General features: G+C 35.7%; 1 non-coding gene across 1 annotated transcript; it reads right to left on the bottom strand.

The window, feature by feature from the left end:
- Nucleotides 1-771: 771 nt before the first annotated feature.
- Nucleotides 772-878, bottom strand: LOC123238405. The gene has a single exon (XR_006505591.1). It is a non-coding gene; the product is annotated as a U6 spliceosomal RNA (small nuclear RNA).
- Between the last annotated feature and the right edge of the window lie 13,692 nt (nt 879-14,570).

Here is a 14,570-nt window from a genome sequence, read left to right as displayed (position 1 = left end):
AGAAAAGTTAGATGGCATTCCAAGTCCATTAAAGTTATAAAATGAATCATCTTTATTAAGATGAAATTATATTTATAACTATTACGCTAATGGATGATATTTTCACAGCCTGATCATTATTTTAAACCAACAAGCCGTTTTTTAGATCCTTTCTACATGGACACACATTTTAGCTCACCCTTTCTGCATCTCTGAGATCTGCTATTTTATTTCATTTAAAAATACTAATCTTTTATGCTTGTGAAAAAAGAATAAACTATGCATCCTTTTTTAAACTAACAGTGACAAGCTGTCATAACTTTAGCTAAAGTGGAACAGGCCTACAAAAGGATGGTTTGAAAATACTTAATTAAACACTCCATACCAGCCAACTTTCCAAAAGGAACAGCACAGCGGGAACCTTTGCAATTTTCAATATGGAAAAGGCTCGTAGAAACGATGCTGTTGGTATTCAGGAACAGATGCAATGCATAGATGACATCATCTGCTGCTCTAGCCTTTGCCTACTGCCAAATGCATTTCAAGTGTGCTCTCAACATGGCGAACGTCTGCTCCCAGCTTTTCTTTAGGAAAGAGTAAAACTTCAGGAAGGGGATGTAAGTGGTACAGATTGGCACACAGCTTTTTATAACTCAAACAGATAAAGGAAGAAAGCTCCTGACAAATATAATTCTGTCTTTTAAGTCATTCAGCTCCAAAGTGCTTTAGCATTTATTAATAATTGTGCTCATGTACCAAGAATGTTAGTTCTGACCATGTCCTTTACTTTTTTTTTAAATGGAACATTTCATAGATTTGCATTATTATTCTTGGACAGGGACCCTGCTAAAGTTCTCTGTATCATTCCAGTTTTAGTATATGTGCTGCCAAGTGGGCACCATGTCCTCCACTTCAAGTGGCTCTAATGCCTCTAGGATAAAACACAATCTCCTCTGGTTGGCAAAGGAAGCTTTTCACAATATGCTCTAGATTACCTTTCCAGGTTTATTTCACATTAGTCCACATACCCTATATTCCAGATCAACTGCTCTACTGTTTCTGGTACACAGTATTTCTCATCCAATCTTTGTGACTTTGAACGAGCTGTCCTTCATATCAAAAGCATACTGCTACCTCGTATCTCCCTCCAAAATTTTAAATTTCCCTCAAGGTTAAGCTCATGTTCCTTCCTGTTACATGGGGCTTTTCTCATTTCCCTCAGATATTATTCTTCTACAAATCCTTTATATTAATCTGTATTTACTGTATATCTATCTATCTATCTATCTATCTATCTATCTATCTATCTATCTATCTATCTATCTATTTATCTATCTATCCTTCCATCCAGGCAGCTATCTATCTGCCTATCTCTCTACATATATCTTTCTCTATCTCTCTCATCCATCCATCCATCCATCTATCCATCTATCTATCTATCTATCTATCTATCCATCCATTTAGCTAGCTATCTGCCTCTCTATATATTTATATATAATCTTTATCTCTCTCATCCATCCATCCATCCATCTATCCATTCATCCATCTATCTATCCATCTGTCTGTCTGTCTATCTGCCTGTCTACCTACCTACATATCTAGCTAGCTAGCTAGCTCTCTATATTCTTCTTTACTTGTATCGGCTTATCTGAATATTTGTTTGCTCTCCCTCTATAAAACGTAAGCTCTTTGTGAGCAATGACTTCTCTTTTTACCTATGTGTCTATTTTGTTATTTATTCAATTGCATCAGTTGTGCCCAACTCTCCATGACTTCATTGGGGGTTTTCTTGGAAGAGATACTGTTGTGATTTGCCATTACTTCTCAAGCTCATTTTAGATGAGAAACTGAGACAACCAGGGGTAAGTGACTTTCCCATGGTCATCCAGCTAGTATAGTTAGTATTTAAACAATGGAAAATGAGTCTTATATACTCCAGGTCTAGCACTCTATCCACTGCACTACTTAGCTGCTCCTATATTTCTATAGTACCTAGTACAATGTCTGGGAAATTTTAGGTGCTTAATAAATTCTTGTTGAATTAGTGAATGTATCATATTCTTAGATAAAAATGATTGCATTGACAAGCCGGTGTGAAACAAATAGGAACTTGAGGAAATTTCCTGTAATTCTTAAAACATATTCAAGAAGTTAGAAAAGTTAAAACTGGCTCAAAAAGGTCTTCAACTTTCTGGACATAATGGCCTGAGTCAAGCCACATGTTTTCAGTCTCCTTTGAAAGGAAATTGTTTTCCTGATGACTTCTGTCATTTGAGTATGGACCTTCTGGACATAATTGCTTATTATTTCTATAGAATGGGGAACTCTTGGTTTGCAGGGATGAGAAATTGAGCATAATAAAATACAGGCATTTTTAAGACAAAAGAAAATAGCTTCATTTTTTCTTCTTTTGGGAGAGCAGTCACAGTTGCTTAATAATGTAAGGTCTATAAAACAAAGGAACAAGGATGTAGATCACAGCTCCACCTGACTCTGTGTTGTTCCTTCATTTGAAGGTAACTGTGAATGTTATGGGTGTTGAAAGGAACCCAGTCTTCCCTAATTCCACATTCACTCTCTTCAAGTTTGCTAAGCAGAATCTGCTAAATATTTTTAAGGGAGTGGAATAATTAGTAAGGTTTAGCATAGGTTGAAAAGAATTTTCAGAGGCAGAAAACAAAATAGAATCAGTAATAAACATAATTGCTGATCTTGCCTTTAAATATAAGTTTATTTCTGAGGTGTGAGGATCTCAAAGAAAATAAAAATTATTGGGTTAATTGAAAGTCTTAAACAAGTATGGCAGCCCATACCACTGATCACCTACAATCACAACAATAATGGGATGTTGAGTTTGATGGAGCACCTGAATTCAGGAGTTCTAAGCATCAGTTGAGCTAAAATCAGTCAGATATCTGCACTAACTCCACTACTGATATCATGAGCCCTAGGAGCAGAGGGACATTAAGCTGCCTAAGGACTAGTGCATTAAAAAAAGTGATCAGGTAAAAATATCTGTGTTGGGCAGTATTGGAATTGGGCCCAAGTATGGTCACTATACTTCCAGTCTTGGAAAAATAAGGAGACCCAGTTTAAAAAAAAAAAGTTTGAATCTTTCACGTTCTTCTTGATAGATAAGTGAGAATTAAAGAGCAACTACAAATATCTTCCTTTTAAAAAATTGCATGAACAATTTTTACACTCAGTATTCTATTAACCCCAGGATCTTTCCAAGAAAATTTCCCATTTCCAAGGGGATGTCTATGAGTTATTTAAACAGACAAAATGGAAGAGCAGACAGAGTTAATGAGAAAATGGATTTTCTGATCTACCGAATGGCTTGTCTTGAAGACCGCACTAAGCAGCAACAAAAACTGAAAAATGTTGTGAGGGATTTCTTTACTGGATGTTTTTTTTAAAAGAATGTCATAGGCAAAGCTAGGAATTATGCTCCTTAACAGAAATCTAAATCATGTGATTGATGTAATTTTCCACTGACAGGGAATTCCTCTTTAAAACAAACAAACAAACAAACCCCCTTACTTTCTATTTTAGAATCAATACAAGGCAGAAGAGCAGTAAAGGGTATGCAATTGGGGTTAAGTGACTTACACAGTGTCATATAATTAGGAAATGTCTCAGGCCAGATTTGAGCCTCCAGTCTCCAGACATAGCTCTTTATCTATGGAGCCACCCAACTGCCCTGGGAATTCTTCTTAATAAATAGATGGCAGATAATAAATTGATAAATAGATAATAGATAGAAAAATAGACAGATGGAAAAAGACAGATTAGATGCATAGACAGAGATAGATAGAAACAAACAAACAAACAAAGACAGAAAGAAGAAAAATACTTCTGAAATGCAAGATTGATGTGGAAACTCTTCTTATCTCTTAGGCTCCCCTGCATGGACCAAAGATGGATACTAATCCCAATTATCAGAAGACATAAAATATGCATATGTGACATTATAGCTCTCAGCTGTAGCTATTAAATGTAATGTTATATTGTTTTATTACAACATCAAAGTTACCACCTTGGAAGAACTGATTAAGTCTGGGTAGCAACAGTGGTTTAAGGGATCCATTTTTTCATCTTTTCCTCCATTTCCTTTATAATAAATATCAGTAATTTTGGAAACATTAATGCTCTGAATTTATTCACAAAGATGCTTTAGTTTATTAGGCACACACACAAATGGGCAAGAAGGTATTCTTTCCAGAAGAAACACTAAGATTCAAGAGGTAGAAGGATTAAGGACCTATAAAGAAATATCATCTCAGATTTCAGCTCAATGTAAGGAAGCACTTTTCCACGATCCAAGCTTTCCAAAAATTAAATTGGATGACTCATGAGGTGGTGAGTTTAGAATATACTCTCCTTAGACTATTGTTTTTGTCTTTGTATCTTCAGTATCTTGAATAATGTTTTTCACATAATAAGTACTTAATAATAGTTTGTTGAAATAATTCACTGAGGTACCTGCTAGTGAAAATGTACAAGCAGAGTCTGGATGAATATATGTTAGAAATTCCCCTGAGGGGATTTTTAAATGAAGTGGGACCGAATGACAAATAAGGGCCCTTTCAACTCTAGCCAAATTTCAGTTATTTTAAAATTAACCAATCAATTAATAAATCAATAAGTAGTTATTAGGTGCCTACCATATGCAAGACATTATAATAAATGCCAAGAAGAGGCAGAGGCAAAAAAAAAAAAAACCTCCTCAACCACCAAGTTTACAACCTAATTGGGAGAAAGAACATATGCACAAACATTTACAAAGCAAGTTATATGCAGGAGAAATAAGAAATAATTAATGGAAAATACTAAAATTAAGAGGAATTAGAGAAGGCTTCTTATAGAACATAGGATTTTAATTGGAATTTAAAGCAATCTTTATCCTTTTAATCCACAAGGGCAGATGAATATTCATTCCTTTCTTGACTACAAAAAGAAATTTCACAAAAACTGATGACTTATCTAGCATAAAGAATTTGTAGATTCTGAACACTGAACCACAGAAAAGCATTGGAAGGGACCTCGATGTCCATTTAATCTAACTGTAATGAAAGGAAATCCCTACTATAATATACCCAACAAAAGGACCCTCACACTCTTCTTGAAGATTTCCAAAGAGAAGAAATACACCAAATCCCAACAGTGCATATGTCTTTTCTACTTATGAATAGCTCTAATTGTTAGAAAGATTTTATTATTGTGTTATGTTGTTGGCTTTCTTTCTTTTTCCTGACATCAAGTGTAAATTTTCCTCTTCAACTTCTGTTCATTGTTCCTAGTCCATCTTTCTGGGATTACACAGAACAAGTCTAGTACCTCTTCCAAAGGATAACCCTTCTCTTTGAGTTTTCTATTCTCCAAACAGCCCTAGCTTCTTCAACCAATTCTTATGACATAGATTTGAGGAACTTAAGATTCTTATAGGCTTTAAAAAGTGATTAATATGCTTCATAAAAATATACAATTAAGGGGGGCAGCTGGGTAGCTCAGTGGAGTGAGAGTCAGGCATAGAGAGGGGAGGTCCTAGTTTCAAACCTGGCCTCAGCCACTTCCCAGCTGTGTGACCCTGAGCAAGTCACTTGACCCCCATTGCCCACCCTTACCACTCTTCCACCTATGAGACAATACACCGAAGTACAAGGGTTTTAAAAAATATATATACAATTAAATTAACTTTGAGAAAATATTTCATATGAAATGATGAATCTAAAAGGATAAACAAGAAACCTCTCTTTGTTTCCTACTCACCTAAAATCTTAGTTACATTTATAAGCTCAAGACACAGAATATTATATGGACAATATACACTTAATTATGAAAATCAAAGGTGGTTACTAATTTAGTGTGCAAAAGAGAATGAAAGTTAAAAAAAAAAAGAAACAACTTTCCTCACATACTCATCTATGTGCAGAAAACTGAATGCTGAATACCCTTCTTCCTCCATACACATAATTCATTAATGTGCCAGGGTGCCTCAAAGGTAACTATGCTCCCATTTCTTAGAGGTTTCTTTTGAAGAAAAAAAAAAATCTTTAATGAAGCCAGGCAAGAAAAAAAAAGAGATGATATATTTCATAAATTAATTGAAGAATAAAAAATAAAATCTTTTGGGAGCAAATAAACTCAGAAATTTAGGGGTACTTTATAATGAGAAGCATCAGTCAGTCAACAAATATGTAGCATTAATTATTTACAATGCACTAAATGTGTGGGATACACGAATGCAAAAACTTGATCCATGTTACTGAGAAGTTCCCATTCTAATTGGGAAGATACTTTATTCTTGGTAAATAGGCTTAGTGTGGCTTTTTAGTAAGGAGGAAAAAATAGTTTAGATGACTCTCCAATTAACAGAATGAATTCCATCATATCACGGAGAGGTGTTCAAAAAGCTATGTACATAAAAATATAGGCACAGTATAAATGTAAGAAAATCATAGAGGCGAAACAATCTTAGTAAGGAAAAACAGAGTAGTCCTTATGCAGAAGGAAGAACTTGATTTGAGTCTTGAAGGAAACTAGGAGAAGTTAAGAATCAGGCATGAGAAAGAAGCACATTCTAGGCATGGAAGACAGCCATTAGAAACATAAAGTTGAGAATTGTCAGGTCATGTGAGTGGAACTTGAAGGAGGCCAGTGAAATATGTTTAATAGAATTTTTAACATGGAAAAAAATATCCTTTATGGCTCTCCAACTAATAGAAATAATTCCATATTATCACAGAAAGATGGCCAAATGCAAAGAACTTGTTAGAATGAAACAGTTGGGGGAATGTTTGAATAAAGATAGAAAGAGTGCATGGGGAGACAGCATTGGTTCTGAAAAGAAGGTTTGAATATGATCAAGAATTAAATTTTAAACCTGTTTGTTCAATAGTACATTTAATCAAAATACTGCTATTGATTTCAACTTCAAAAAGATCATGGTATTGTGCAAAGAGTACCAGACTTGGTGTTGAGAATGACCTGATTTTAAATCCTATCAAGTTGTGTGATCATGGACAAATCAATCATTCCATCTCTTCTACCCTGAATTTCTTCCTCTATAAAATGACTAACAATTAATTCAAAGATTTGTACTAGGGATCACATGAGATTTTCCAACTAAACCTCTTAACTTAAAGCACCATATAAACACAAACTAATTATTATTCATTCATCTCCAGATGAATATTTAGATGGAATTAAAATATTAATTCATTAGAGTATTCCTAAAAAGAACAACCTCAGCATTACAACCATTTTGAAGATTAGGAAATAGACTTTAATTGACTTGCCTATAGACTGGAGAGCTGATGGACAGAAAATGTCATTTCATACTCAAAGCACATACAGAAGTAGAAGGTTAGTATTAATCTGAGAAATTCAGGATCTGTAAATGCCAGACCAGTTTCTCTATAAACTAGTCTTTTCTTCAAATATCTTTGTGTTATTCAAGAAAAAAGAATATGTCAAAGATTTTGTTGCAGTGTTCTGCCCTCACCTACATAGGTAATCTATCATGGGTATAAAATCATGAGAGTACTCAGGGATCATTCATTAAACTTCTGGAGTGCTTGTCTCCTGAAATTTTAACTAGTGGACTTTCTTCTAAGTTTCTGAAGGGTTAATTAGAAGGCTTCCCTCTTATCTAAAAGTGAACTAATTATAAACTATGGAATAGAACCAGGGCCCTGTTTTCAGATGACCTATTTAACCTCTGATCCTGACATTTCTATTCTATAGGTAGCCAGATAATTAGAGGACAGCAGGGAAATGAGGAGATAGATCTTTTCAAATTCAAACTGGAGTAGTAAATACAGTCATGTAAAAAAAAGTCTTTGCTTTTTTTTATAGATCCTCCTTTAGACTGATTATAATTGTGTTCTTTTGTGATTTACAGATTTTGGCTCCTATGGGGATTATATCAAATAGCCAAATAGAAAAATTGCTAATTCCTCTGGGGTGGAGGAAGCAGAAAAGTGAAAAACTTGTTTTTAGTTTAAGAAAAAAATGGAAACTACAAAGCCACAGTAGGGCGTTTGGGCCTTTGCTCTGGAATATGTGATTTATTAGATATTGAAAACAAATGCAGTCCTTCAGCAACACAGAAAGTACAGAATTCTGCCTAGTTAAGATGAATAATTGGTTAAACTAGAAAGATAAGTAATGATGGACCAAAGTAAAATCTCCCCATGTTTAGAAGTCTTTTTGAAAAGAATGCTGCCCTGATTTTATACTTATCTGGCATGGTTGTGATGAGAGTCAAGAAAGACTGTGAAGAACAAGCCAAGAAACTACTAGAATTATTAGACAGATTCTCCTCAATGGCAGCCTATTCAGCAACACCCTGATTCCCCTGGATCCCCTCTATCATGAAGAAGCATCACACTGTTTTTGAAATAAGACTGCTCTTCATGTTTCTAGCCCTAGTGCTGTTATTGGAGCACAAAAAAAAACATTCTAATTTTGTTTTTGTGCAGAAAATATGTGCGGGGATGTGGGGTGGTAATGAATAATTTAGCGTTCTACTTAAAGAAGAGTGGTCAAGAGAAAGGCACATAGATTTTGTTTTGTTTTGTTTTGTTTTGTCTTGTCAGTGCACTTGATTTCAAATATGGATTCCAACTTGTGTGACCTAAACAAATCATTTGATAACACAGGACCTCAGTTTCCCCAAAAGAGAAGATTACAAAAGAAAACTTCAGGAGGCAGCTGGGTAGCTCAGTGGATTGAGAGCCAGGCCTAGAGAAGGGAGGTCCTGGGTTCAAATCTAGCCTCATATACTTCCCAGCTGTGTGATCCTAGGCAAGTCACTTAACCCCCATTGCCTACCCTTACCACTCTTCTGCCTTGGAGCCAATACACAGTATTGACTCCTAGACAGAAGGTAAGAGTTTAAAAAAAAAAAAGAAAAGAAAACTTCAGTGGTCTTTTCTACCCCCTAGTCTATGAGTTCATTTCCTTTCCTAAAACTATAAATTGATTTTTTTCTCAGGTTTTTATCATACCTATCAATGCATAGTATTTAATATTGATTATTTCACTGTTATGATAGGTGAACTTTAGGATTTTTTATTCAAGAATAGCATACACAATCAGTACACATGCTCCATCATTTGAATGTATGCACAAGGCAAAATATTAATACTAAGGCGTTTCAATCAGTCAAATAAACAATCATTATGAAACATTTATGGATATGGCATTGTATTAGCTACTGTAAGGAATGCAAAGGAGTCAAGTTCAAGACACGCTTTCTTACTTGGAGACAAGATATGAATATATGATAAGAACTAAATAACAGTAAAATAAAGGTTACAATGCAAGTACCTTGTTATGGTTATGATAATTAATAATAGCTCACATATATCTAGTGCTTTACAGATATAAAGTTTTTTGTTTACATTGTAAAACCTGATGATAGCCCTGTAAAGCAGATGCATTGTAATTAATATATTTCACAGATAAGGAAACTGAGGCTAGCAGAGTTCTTGATGAGTTAATGAATGACAGAACCAAGATAAAAGCAAAGGTACATTCACTCTACACGCAGAGCCAAAGTTCTTTCCACTATACCAAAAGTAAAAGATTTTCTTAACTCTTCAGAGACAGAACCCCAATGGATTTGGGATAATCCAAAAAACAATGGATTTGGAGTCAGAGAACCTAAATTTAATCAACTCAATCATTCACTCAAATAGCATTTATTCTAAAACTCTACTTTGTGCCAGACACTATGTAAAGTGCTGTTGTTCAGTTACTTCAACTATGTTCAATCCTTCATGTCTCATTTCGGATTTTTCCTGGCAAAAATGCTGGAGTTGTTGGCCATTTCCTTCTCTAGCTCATTTCACAGATGAAGAAACCGGGGCAAACAAGGTTAAGTGACTTGCCCTGGGATATGATCTAGTAAGTATCTGAGGCTGGATTTGAACTTTGAGTCTTCCTGACTTCAAGTCCAGCACCCCATCCACTGTTTTACCTGGCTGTCCACTGTGCTAAGTACTAATAAGACAAAGAAAGGTCAAACAAGCAAATAAGCAAAGCAAAGATCTAATAGAGGAGATAGGATGCAAACAACTATGTATAAATGGATATACACAGGGTACAATGGAGATGATCTCAAAGTAAACACTAAGATTAAAGAGACCTGAGAAGGCTTCTTATCCACTTGACTTCAGGAGAGACTTGAGAGAATCCAGGGAAGCAAGAGGCAGAGATGAAGAGAGACAGTTTTAGGCAAAGGGGAAGGCAAGGAAAAAATGCTTGGAGTCTACAAAGAATTGGAAACTACCTGGATGTCCATCAGTTGGAGAATGGCTCACCAAGTTGTGGTATATGATTGTAATGGAATACTATTGTGCCATAACAAAAAATGAGCAGGACAATTTCAAAAACATCTGTGGAATGAATGAAATTCTCTGAAGACTATATTTTTTTAATATTAATTTGTTCATCTGATGCTCAAGAAAATCTAACTAGCCAATGGACTCCCTCACAGTTTGAATAGAGGTCACAGGACTGGAGCCACGTAATCAAGCTGGGTCGGAGAGAGCAGAGGCTTAAGCACAAGCAGAATTAACTGCCAGGCAGGAGATCTGGACCAAAAAAAGGGGCCAAAGCAAACAGCTAGGCAACCAGGCAGGAGAGTGGCATGAGCCCAAAAAAAGAGGCTAACTTCCTGTTGAGTCAGCCAATATATTTCCCTTCTGACATTATCATTCTGTCCCTCCCCAGGACATCTCTGATTGGAGAACATTCACACAGGCAATGAACTTAGAACTCAGTCACAAGAAAAGGTGGATCTTCAGGACACCTAAAGGGACTCTTTCACCCTGCCATGTGGTTGCCACCTGCTTCCCAACATGGCGACTGCCTAGTTGATTTCATCACCTAATCAAATTCTTGTTTATAGATAAATAGGGAGCAGATCTCCATCCTGCCTGTAACAAAAACCAGTCCAGTGATATGTCTTTAACCTTATTAGAACAAGCCTAGTTTCATCCCCTGGGGGACAGATGGTTCTATAGTTTTAAAGTGAAATTGTCTTTGTGGGCCAAAGAGAGAGCCATTTTTCAAAAAAAATATCCCAAATTGATATTAATTTTAAACACATGGAAAGACTTAAATGAATTAATGAAAAATGAAGTGAACAGAACCAGGAGAACATTGTACACTCTTATAGCAATAATATACTATGATCAACTGTGAAGGACTATTGTCAGTAACACAAGGGTCTAAGACAACTCTAAGGGACTCACAAAAAAAAAAAAAAGATTATCCAACACCATAGAAGGAACTAATGGAGTCTAAATGCAGACAGAAGTATGCCATTCTTCACTTCATTTCCTTCATAAATGTATCTTTAATACAAACAATATATATCTTCTTTCACAACGTGATAAACACAGAAATATGCATTGCCATGATAGCACATGTACAATCTATATCCTATTATCTGCTATCTCTGGAAGGGAAGAGAGGTGAAATAGAGGAAAAGAACAAAAATTGCAAAATGTCAAAAATGATTATTAAAAATTGTATCGATGTGTAATTTGGAAAAAATGTATTAAAAAACAAAATGGTTGGAATTGAACAACAAGGAGATCACTGGCATCAGATTAGAAATGGGATTGAATAAGGTGTATGAGGATTAGGAAGAGAGAAAAATAAATAAATAGTAATTTTAAAAAATAGAATTTTATCTTTAAAGCTAGGTTCAAAAGGGAGCCATTGGCATTTTTGAAGTGGATAGAGATATGGTCAGGCCTGGGCATCAGGAAGATGAGTTTGACAGCTAAGTGGAAGACAGATTAGAGTGGGGAAACAGGGAGTCCAGTCACCAGGCTACTGCAGTAGTCAAGTTGTGACAGACATGATGTGGACCTGAACCAGAGGTATGGCAGTATCCAAAGGGGACATAAATGAGAAATGTCACAAAGGTAGAACCTTATTATCTCTGTGACCTTGGACAAGTCATTTAACTTTTCTAGGACTCATGAATTTATATACCAAAGGAGTTGTATTAAGTGGTGTAGAGGGTGCCTTTGATTAACAAATCTCATGATTCTATAATATGAGGACTCCTATGATCAAAGAAGGATGAAGGAAGCATTTGGATGCAGGCTTTGACAGATAAAACAGGGTGTAAGTAGGAAGAATGGAAGGATAAGTAAGTAAGAAAATTGCAAGACATGTTCAAAGGAACCAGAAGTTGAAAAGTTATTGAATCAAAGCTTCTTAGAGGGGAAAATTGAGAGATAGGACACAAAAGGTAGGCTGAACCTACATTTGAAGCAGGTAAGCCTTAGATAAAGGAATTTGAGCTTCATATGTTAGGTAATAGTTGAATAGGATATAGTGTAATAATTTCAGGAGTGTGCAAGAGCCAACACTAACCTGCTAGTGAGAGTCAACTGTGAAATGCTCAGTGTAAGGATTTTGATCTCAAAAATTGTCAACTGGCTAAAAATCAGAGCTTGATTTATTGTTTTATTGAATGTATAGATTTAAGAAATGTTTAATAATGCAAATTAAATTTAAAAGTGTGCATGAATACATTTTCCCCACTATGGAGCCCAGTAATATTTACTATCATTCCTCTGTATTATTCCAGAAGCATTGCTTGAGGTCAGCAGAAGTATAGTAGAAGGCTCAGGGAATAAAGAAATCATTAAATCGGATGTTTGGTGAAACTCTAGGCTAATATAATAATTGTAATAATAATAACTGAAATGTATATAGTGTTTTAAGCAATAAAGTAGCACAATGGATGGAGAGTTTGGCCTAGAGCAGTGTTTCCCAAACTTTTTTGGCCTACCGCCCCCTTTCCAGAAAAAAATATTACTTAGCTTCCTGGAAATTAATTTTTTTTAATTTTAATAGCAATTAATAGGAAAGATAAATGTACCTGTGGCCATCACCACCACTATGGATTGCTGCAGCACCCGCCAGGGGGTGGTAGCACCCATTTTGAGAATCACTGGCCTAGAGTCAAAAAGTCCAGAATTCAAATTCGACCTCAGGCACTTACTCACTAGCTATATAACCCTGGGCAAGTCATTTACCACTGTTTGCCTCTGTTTCTTTTTTTTGTAAAATGAGCTGAAGAAGAACATGGCCAACCACTCCAGTCTCTTTGCCAAGAAAACTCCAAGTAGGGTCACAAAGAGTCAGACAGGACTGAAATGACTGAATAAAACAGAATACTTTGAAGTGTGCATTCCTGATCTCAATCAAGCCTCCCAATACCTCTGAGTACATTATATAGGAAAAAATGTTGAAGTTCCTCACAGATGCATGGGTTTGAATCCCAGCTCTGCCAATTAGTATATGTGAAACAGACTATGAACATACAACACTTAAACTCTCTGAACCTCAATTACTCTTCTAAAAATGGGCAATAATAAAACTTATATAATCTACCTTTTCAGGTGGTTATCAGAGAAATTCATGGTAAACTCTAAAGAGTTATAGAAATATGAGTCATTCTTTTTGAATGGACAAAAGGTCTGATTAAGTGGTGTTTTAACAAGATTTATCTGATGTTCAGTATTGATAATATTGATGATAATTCATATTTATGTCATACTTTAAGATTTGCTTTTTACCTGTATCATTTCATTTTACTCTCAGAACACCCTATGAGGTAGGCTACAGGCAAGCAACCTGGGTCTCAGGGTGAAGTGGCTCACCCACACTCAACCATTCAGTTAAGTGCCAGAGCCTGGAGTCTAAACAGGTCTGCTCTCACTCTTATTAGTGTATAGAATATAGATGAATGTTAAAAAATACTAGTGTGCTTAGCTGGAAGTTCAGCAGAGTCTATTGCTTTCTCAGGAACATATGACCCTATACAAGATTTCTCATCTCTTTCCCTGGATCATGAAGAGTTGGACAGGGATGAACAACAATTTCAGTGACAAAGCAAATTAACTAGTTGTAATAAAAATACTATCAATAGTTCTATATGTAATGTAATCTTCTCCTATTGGTCTCTTGGTCTATTGGTCTATTGGTCTATTGGACTATTGGTATGGAACTTTCTCCTTATTACTGAAGATCAGCGCCCCAAATCTGCATCAGGGTCAAGGTTGAATTGGCAAGAATGGGCAGTTCTCAAGTCTTAAATATTCTTCAAACTTGAGTCCTAAGTACATTTACTTTTCGGGACTTCCTGAAATGGACAGAGCTTCCTGAGATCCAGTCAGCCCAGATGTCTGCTCTACCACCGAAATTGCAATCTTGTCTCCAAGATAGCCATGAATCAAAATTTTTGTCCTATATGGATCACCGTAGGACCTGAAACTGAGAACAAACAACACAGAACAGAAACAAAACAAAACAAACAACAACAAAAAAAAAAACAAGGCTCAGTTCTTAAAGCTGGGGTAAAAATAAATAAAGAGGAGATGGAAGTATCTTCCTTTACACTGGCTCAGGTCACAATACCCATGCTGTATGCATCAGATAGCACCCAACAGATAGGAGTCATCAAATTAAGCACAGCAAAAAAGATGTCAGAAAAAGAGGTGCTACCAAAAAAGGTTTTACTCAATCTCCCCACTTTTAAGCATACAGATAAC

The sequence above is a fragment of the Gracilinanus agilis genome, chromosome 2 (assembly GCF_016433145.1).
Source record: "Gracilinanus agilis isolate LMUSP501 chromosome 2, AgileGrace, whole genome shotgun sequence".
In the NCBI taxonomy this organism is placed as follows: Eukaryota; Metazoa; Chordata; class Mammalia; order Didelphimorphia; family Didelphidae; genus Gracilinanus; species Gracilinanus agilis.
Note: the sequence above shows the minus strand (reverse complement) of the source record. Positions and strands in the feature narration are given on the sequence as shown.